The sequence below is a fragment of the Chionomys nivalis genome, chromosome 7 (genome assembly GCF_950005125.1).
Source record: "Chionomys nivalis chromosome 7, mChiNiv1.1, whole genome shotgun sequence".
Lineage (NCBI taxonomy): Eukaryota > Metazoa > Chordata > Mammalia > Rodentia > Cricetidae > Chionomys > Chionomys nivalis.
In genome coordinates, this window is record NC_080092.1 from 59,987,134 (window position 1) to 59,994,985 (window position 7,852).

Sequence of the window (7,852 nt, forward strand, 5' to 3'; positions counted from 1 at the left end):
GCCCAACATACCCTGCTTCCTTTTCGCGGCTGACTGACATTCCCAGCCATGTGTGGCCTGACATACACTCACATGAGCTTCCTTGTGCATCGAGAGCCACAGGTCTGCCCGGCGGAGTTCCTTGAGGTAGGACGAGGGGCAGGGAGGAGCTCAACAGGAGGAGATCTGGAGGCAGAGACAGGAAGATGAGGAGCTTGGAGCCAATCTGAGTTTTGTGGGAAGTTGTGCAAGAGACAGAAGAAGCCATGGTGTCAAGTCTAGCAGAAGGTTCTCCCAATGAGACAAAGCCAGCTGGTGTGTGGGATCAAACACAGGTGCAGTGAGCAGCCTGGCCCTGCTCAGTCCTCCAAACTGTGGGACCATTAGGGGTCTGAATTAGCTGGAAGTACCTCACTGCTGGCTGTCACCTCCACTTAACACAAGGGTTCCTGGTTCCCGATTACTCATTCTGCTCAGGTGACCTACCCCAGTTCTGCCAGTGACATCACTTCCCTCAGGGCTGGCCGAAGGCTGCTGACCTCCTCCACCACCCCTGGGATTTATCAGCAGCCTGCCTAACCTGAACCAGAAGGTCCCAAGGACTCTTTGTTCCTGGCGCAAATCTGGAGAAGACTATAATGTCTAATCCTGGAAGGGCCAAAGCTCAAAGGGGCTGTGCAACACAAGGAGAGCCATTTTTCTCTCAATCTGAGAGTGATTGCTTTTAAGGGCAGTCAATGTAAAAACCGTGAAGACCTTTTCCACAGTAAGGCATGTTCCCCTAAGAAGTCTAGAGGTCCCTGCACCCCATGAAGCTGATCAACAGACACCCAGAGACACACATCTGCAGTCATGCTTTAAAGCACCCTATTTGCCCAAGCCTCTCTCCCCGAAACCATTGCAATGATCTGAGGCTCTCCAGCCCTAGCACAATGGGGGATGTTTCCCCCTTAATTACAGAGGCGTGCTGGGAGGAGGCCAATCTCGTGGTAAATGAAGCAAGGATTTATCAGGGAGAAGGAAGATGAAAAGAAGGCTCCAGTCTCGTGTTTTGCCAGAAGGAGAAGGAACACAGAGTCCTCATGTTCACGGCTCTCGTACTAAACTTAGCCAGCTCTCATGGTTCCAGAGTTGGCAAATCAGCTCATGGGGTCCTAATAAACAGTTATGGGCGCAGTGACTCACTGACAGCAGCCGTGTGCGGCATGGAGCTGCTTTCTGTTAGCCAGTACCAGGATGGTGCTGAGTCTCCTCCACACGGCAGGCTTGTGGACCGTGAGGTGGGACAAACTAGTGTTGTCCGAAGAGCCAGAGAGGCCTGCAGGTGACAGAGTCCAAAGCGAGGGAGCCTCAGTGTCTGGGAGGTAAGGGCAAGGTCCTGTGGGGCCACACAGTGAGGGTATGAGCCGTCCTGGGGACTTCATCTGAAGGAACGTCATGACCACCAGGGCACAGAAGCAAAGGAGACGGTGTCACAGGGGCATTCGCAGTTGTCAGGGGATCTCTCTCACTGTTTGTGGACAGTTGGTCATTAATGAAATCTGGTTTCCAGGAGAAGGAGTCAGGGAATGAACATCCTTCACCCTGGTTCTGACCTGGTTAGGTTGCCCTGGCCAGACTGTGCCAGAGACGATAATCAGTGCCAAAACCCTGATGGAATGGATGGGCTCTGGATCCAAAGCAGCTGGAGAACCAGAACCTGCCAGCTGCATCAGGATGTTCTCTCCTGGGCTTGGAAGGATCACCAGCCATAGTGGGTAGCAAGGGGACTCCCGGGCTGAACAGGTACTGAAAGTTCCTGGTGGAAGTCAAGACAAGCTCATCTGAGCAGCAAAGAGCAGTAGTTGGCCTGGGAGACTGAGAAGAAGGGAATGAGGGACCCTGAAGGCTGGGGGTAGAATGAGGCAAACAAGGCAAGAATGTACAGGCTTGCTGTGTGTGGAGAGTGATCTGACTCCCAGGGGAATCACAGAGCCGGAGCCGAGTGAGTGGCCCTGGGGAGCATCCTAATGAAGGAGTTAGTCACAGTTCAAGAGGCCCCAGGGGAAGAACTAGGTTAATGAGAGGAGCCCACAACCGTCCATCCAACACAGGGAAGAGCGTGCCGGCAGCACTGCCAAAGCTGTCAGCGGTATAGTCAGAGGCAGTGAGTTCCCCAGCAGCGGGAGTCTTCTAGCAGATCGCTTCCTGGAGAAAGAAGGAGCAGAGACTAAATCTAAGTCCCTCCCAATCTTTTCTGTCTTCTGTGTGGGTTCCCCCTGGAGGGAGACAAGCAGGAACTCAACTCTGCTCTTCCCAAGTGGCACTCAGAGAGCAGGAAAGTCTGAATATTTTGCCCAAGGTCACCAGAAAGCAGCAGAATCGGGAACAGAGAGCCTTGTCTGCCCCACCACCCAGGCTCCAGACTTTCCCATCTGGCTTCCCAATTGGTGTTCCGACTGGTGCTATTTTTGACTGGCTCCCTTGGCCAGGATGGAAAGTGAGACTACAGGCCGAGCCAGCATCAGATTCTGGGGCCCAGGTGAGGCGAGAAGGGAGCCACAGGCCTGTCCTTACACCCAGGTTTGTCACCACTAATAAAGGAGGATAAGGGTGAGCCAAACCCAGCCTGGTGCTGTCCCCCGCCTGTCAGGAGGGACTGTCCTGGTCGTCCAGGAATGTACTCTGGTGTTAGCAGTCTACCCAAAGGAAATCATCTTCACTTCCTCTAGGGAACATTCAAGATCCCCAGGAGAATATTGTTCTCCAGGCCACCCAGCTGACCACCCAGCTTAGAGTTCTGTTTCCCAGAATCCACAAACAACTGTCTGCACAGCTAGGCAAAATAGCTCACACCTGTACTCCCAGCCCCTAGGCAGGGCCAGCCAAAGGATCAAGGATTCATGGACGGACAGAACAGCATGAGACTTTGTGTAAAAAAACAAAATACTGAGAAAGAGAGGAGAGACGGAGAGACAGAGAGAGAGAGAGAGAGAGAGAGAGAGAGAGAGAGAGAGAGAGAGAAGAAGAAGAAGAAGAAGAAGAAGAAGAAGAAGAAGAAGAAGAAGAAGAAGAAGAAGAAGAAGAAGAAGAAGAAGAAGAAGAAAGGAGCTGGTGGGATGGCAACCGAGAAAGCCATGTGCTATGAAGTGCGACCATGTGAGTTTGATCCTTGGAACCCACATGATAGAAAGAATGAATGGACGCCTACAAATTGTGTCCCATACACATGTGCCTCCCACACTAAATAAATAAATGCAATAAAATAAATGATCAATACAATAAAATCAATCCACAGCTCCTTTAAGATCTTTGTGCTTGTTTTATTGTGTCTTAGATTTATTTTGACTTATATGCACATGTCTGTGTGAGTGTGTGCCACGTGTGTGCAGATGCCTTCTGAGGCCCAAAGAGGGCTGTAAATCACCCAGAGCTGGAGTTACAGGCAGCTACGAGCTGTCCACTTCTGTGTTGGGAATCAAACTCTGGCCTCTGGAAGAACAGAGTGCTCTTGAGCCCTGAGCCATATCTCCAGCACAGCTGTCACTGTCTGATGTGTGTGTGTGTGTGTGTGTGTGTGTGTGTGTGTGTGATGTAGCACTGGGGCTACGGGTATATGTGCATGGTTACACTGTCTTTTTTATGGTTGTTGAGTCTTTATGCTTAATGGCTAAGACAACCCTCTAGCCTGAAAGTGGTATGTGTGTGTGTGTGTTTCTGGGGTGCAGAAGATAAATTCCAGGGTGTCACATAAGCTACACAAGTGCTCTACCACTGAGCAACAGCCTCAGTCTTTTTCATCCTTGTGATTTTTGGGGGAAAGGATGTTCTTTGTTTGTTTTGGTTTTGACAGGGTCTCACTCTCCTGAGTGCTATAATTAAAGGCCTGTACCACCACACTCAGCCTAAAGGACCTTGAACTTCTAACCCTCCTCTCATTACCTCTGAAGGGCTAAAGTTACACGCATGTGTTACTACACCTGGCTGTCTTTTCATTCCTGACTAGCATGTGTTAACTGTGTGTTGATGAGGTTCAGTGCTGCATTTCCATACGTTCTATAGTGAGCACTAATCAAAGCCAACCTGCCTGTGTCTGCTCTTCCTGACCCTTCCCAACCTCTCTTAGTTTCCATTTTATACTCAAGTTGACTTTTATGAGATTTACTAATGTCTTTATTTACTATGTATGTGTGTGTGTTCATGTTAGTATGTGTACATGCAGATAGATGCCCCAGGAAGCCTGAAGAGGGGATCAGATCCTCTGGAACTAGAGTTACAGGTGTTTGTGAGCAGCCAAAATGGACGCAAGGAACCAAACTCCCATCCTCTACAAAAGCAAAAGGTGCTCTCAGCCATTGAGCCATCTCCCTAGCCCCTGTCAACTCTTGGCTTCCCAACACGAGAAATAACATGTGATATTTGTCTTTCTGCATCTGTTGATGGGCAGCAAGGCTGGTTTCACATGCTACAGGCCTACAGGTATCTGTCTGGTGTGCTGGCATCATTTCTTTGGGATATCTACCCAGAAATGAGATGGATTATGCAATCTATCTGTTTTCAGGGCTTTGTTGTTGTTGTTTTGGGGGTGGGGCATGGATAGTCAGAGGACAATCTGTGAGAGTCACTTGTCTCTTCCACACGTGGATCCAGGGGATCAAACTCAGATCAACAGCCTTGGTAGCAAATATCTTAACCCACTGGGCCATCTAAATGACCTTCTGCTTTTAGCTTTTTCCATGCTGTAGAACAGAAATTCTCAAAACTTATTACTCACTGGAAGGAATGACTTTTTCCTCACAACCCACAAAATAGTAGTGTGCACACCAGTGCTTAGCTTATTCTGGGCAATGCTCCTTAACTCGCTGTTCTACTTAGAAAACACTCATTGATCCCGACATACACTGAACTGATTTAATTATTCATTAATGGATTGTGAGCCACAGCTTAAAAACCACTATGACTTAGAGAGTCATTCTCAAAACTTTTAGAAGTCAGAATATATAAAGAGGGTGGAAATGTTTAAGGACAAGTGAGGGGTTGGGGACGCGACTCACTGGGGAGTTTGCCGAGCATTGTGGAGTCCTGAGCTCAATTTCAGTTCCAAGTTATCCTGGGCCTGGAACACACATCTGGAATCCCAGCACTGGGGAGGTGGAAGCACGAAGATCAGGAGTTCAAGGCCAGCCTGGGCTACATCGTGAGTTTGAGGCCATCCTTGACTACATAGTGAGTTTGAGGCCAGCCTGGGCTACAAGAGACCCTGTCTAAAACAAACAAACAACAAAAAAGAGTAAGATTGTGTGTGGTGGCTCACATCCGTAATCCCAGCACTTGGGAGACTAAGTCAGGATTGCTACGAGATCAAGGCCAACCTGGGTTATAGAGTAAAACCCCGTCCAAAAACAAAAACAAAATCCCAAACCAAGCATATATGTTGGGGCAGGCTTACTGGCACACCTCTAGTTCTAGCACTCTGGAGGTTGAGACAAGAATGATTGCCGTGAGTTGGGAGCCAGCCTGGGCTACAGAGCAAGACCCTGTCTTGAAATAAATAAACAGAGAAAGCAGGGAGGGATGCGTAGGATGAAGGCAGTGAGATCAGAGAGCAGGAGGGGGTGTCACACGAGTCGAGAAGGGCTGTCACAGAGCAGTCATTGGGATGGAAACTAAGAGAGGGAGCGGGACGACAGGGGTGGGAATTTATTCCAAGAGGTTAACAGGGAAGAGATGGGGAGGTGAACGCAGAACTCATGGCCTCTCTTTGGAAAAGTTTGAGAGAAAAGAGAAAGTTCATTCCCTTGGATTAGGACGTGGGAGAGCGCAGAGGAGCCAGCTCTCAGAACAAGGCTAGAAACCACGCCCCACTAGGGAGGGGCTGAAGCATTTAAAACTCTGCCAATCAGCACTGAGAGGGTGAAGCAAGGGGTTGGAATGTTCATGGCCTGGCTGAACTGTATAGCAAAACTGTCTGAAAATCCAGCACAGCATAGTGCAACACAACACAATACAACATAGTACAAATTGCCCTCCCCAGTCTACGGCAGAGCCTCTGGTAGAGGTGAGCCTGGAGTAGAATTATGAAGTCCTACTCTTGGGGCAGACAAGGGACAATTTTTTTTTTCTAAAATTTGCTATATAATCCGTTCTAGCTTCTGACTCTCAACTCTAAGCCCGTTGAGTGCTAGGATTGTAGGAATGTCCCACCATGACTGGCTGAAAAGCATTGTTTTTGCCAGGAAAGACTGTCATGCTCTCTGAAGACTACTGTTCTGTTAACTCCTCCTGAGAGTTTGCAAGCAAATGTCTACCCATCTACTCAGGACACAATGACAAACCAGAGACAATTCCAGCTTTGACAGAACAATTCAGTTCATTATGTTCACTTAGAAGAAGAAGGACTGTTTTATTTTTATATGCATGTGCAAGTGCATGAGAGACAGACAAAGAGAGACACAGAGAGAGAGAGTGTACATGTATGAGGTGCCCCAGGCCTGACGAAGGCACCGGATCCCCTGGAACTGGAGCTACAGACAGTTGCCCAGTGTGGGTACTGGGAACAGGACTCAGATCCTCTGGAAGAGTGGGGTACTGCTGTCTTAACCACTGAATCATCCTCAAGACCTAGGCCAGGTTTTCTAAAGTGACCACACTTGAGTTGGAGCGTTCCCAGTATTGAGTATAAACCTGGAAAGCTCATGAAGTTACAGGCATGGAACTCAGCAGGCTCTGTGCAACGTCTTTCTTACCTCTCTCCGGGCTGAGGGATGGCCTCCTTTCCAATACAGTATGGAGATGATGGAGATGCATATGAGTGTGATTGGTACCCTGCTGGGCCCAGACAAGGGCTGGGAAGCTTCCTGGATCTGAATCCTCCAGGGCTCAGGTAAGGATGAAGGTTTTTCCTTTTGAGGGAACATGAGACACAGGACAGAAGCCCAGTGAAAAGTCCCAACCCCACCTGCAGGGAAGGAATGGGCCTTATTATATGCCTGACAAGATGAAGGGCAGTCTCTGTATCTAACTCCATTCTTTTTTTAAAAGAATTTATTTTTATTGCATGTTTGCCTGCACATATGTATGTATGTACACACCATATGCATACACCTATTGCTGGAGGAGGCCAGAGGAGGGCGGCAGATCCTTGGGACTAGAGTTAGAGATGGCTGTGAGCCCCAGTGTGGGTGCTGAGAATCAAATCCAGGTCCTCTAGAAGAGATGGCTCTTAACCACTGAGCCATCTCGCCAGCCCCTCTAATTCTGTTCTTAAGTGGTGGCAACAGCCTTCAAGATGGGTGTCTTTGGACTGAACTTTTATTTTGTTTTGTGAGAGATTTAAAAATTTTTTTTTTTTTTGGTTTATTTACTTAAGATTTTTGGGTCAGGGTTTCCTGTAGTTGAGCTAATCTCAAACTTAACTATAAAGCAAAAGATAACCACCAGGTGGTGGTGACACACGCCTTTAATGCCAGCACTTGGGAGGCAGAGGCCAGCCTGGTCTATGAAGCGAGTTCCAGAACAGCCAGAGTTCTTACACAAAGAAACCCTGTCTCAAACAAACAAAAAATCTTATTTTTTTAAATAGTTACATTTTTTTTTCATGTGCGTGCGTACGCACCGTAGTGCACTGGTGAAGGTCGGAGGACAACCCGCGGACTCAGTTCTCTCACTCCATCCAACAGCCCCTTTGCTGAGGACTCTTGTTTCCAGGGCCAAGCACACTTCCTGTCTGACTTGTTCCTTAGCAGAGCCCACCCATCTCCTGAGAGGCCATGTGACTCATGCTAAGCCAATCAGAGGGTCTTGCTTGCTAGGCAGCGCCATCAAGGGAGGGCCACATGATCCAAGCTGGGTATATTATAGCTTTTCCCCAGGAGTTTCCGGGCAGAGCTGGGGC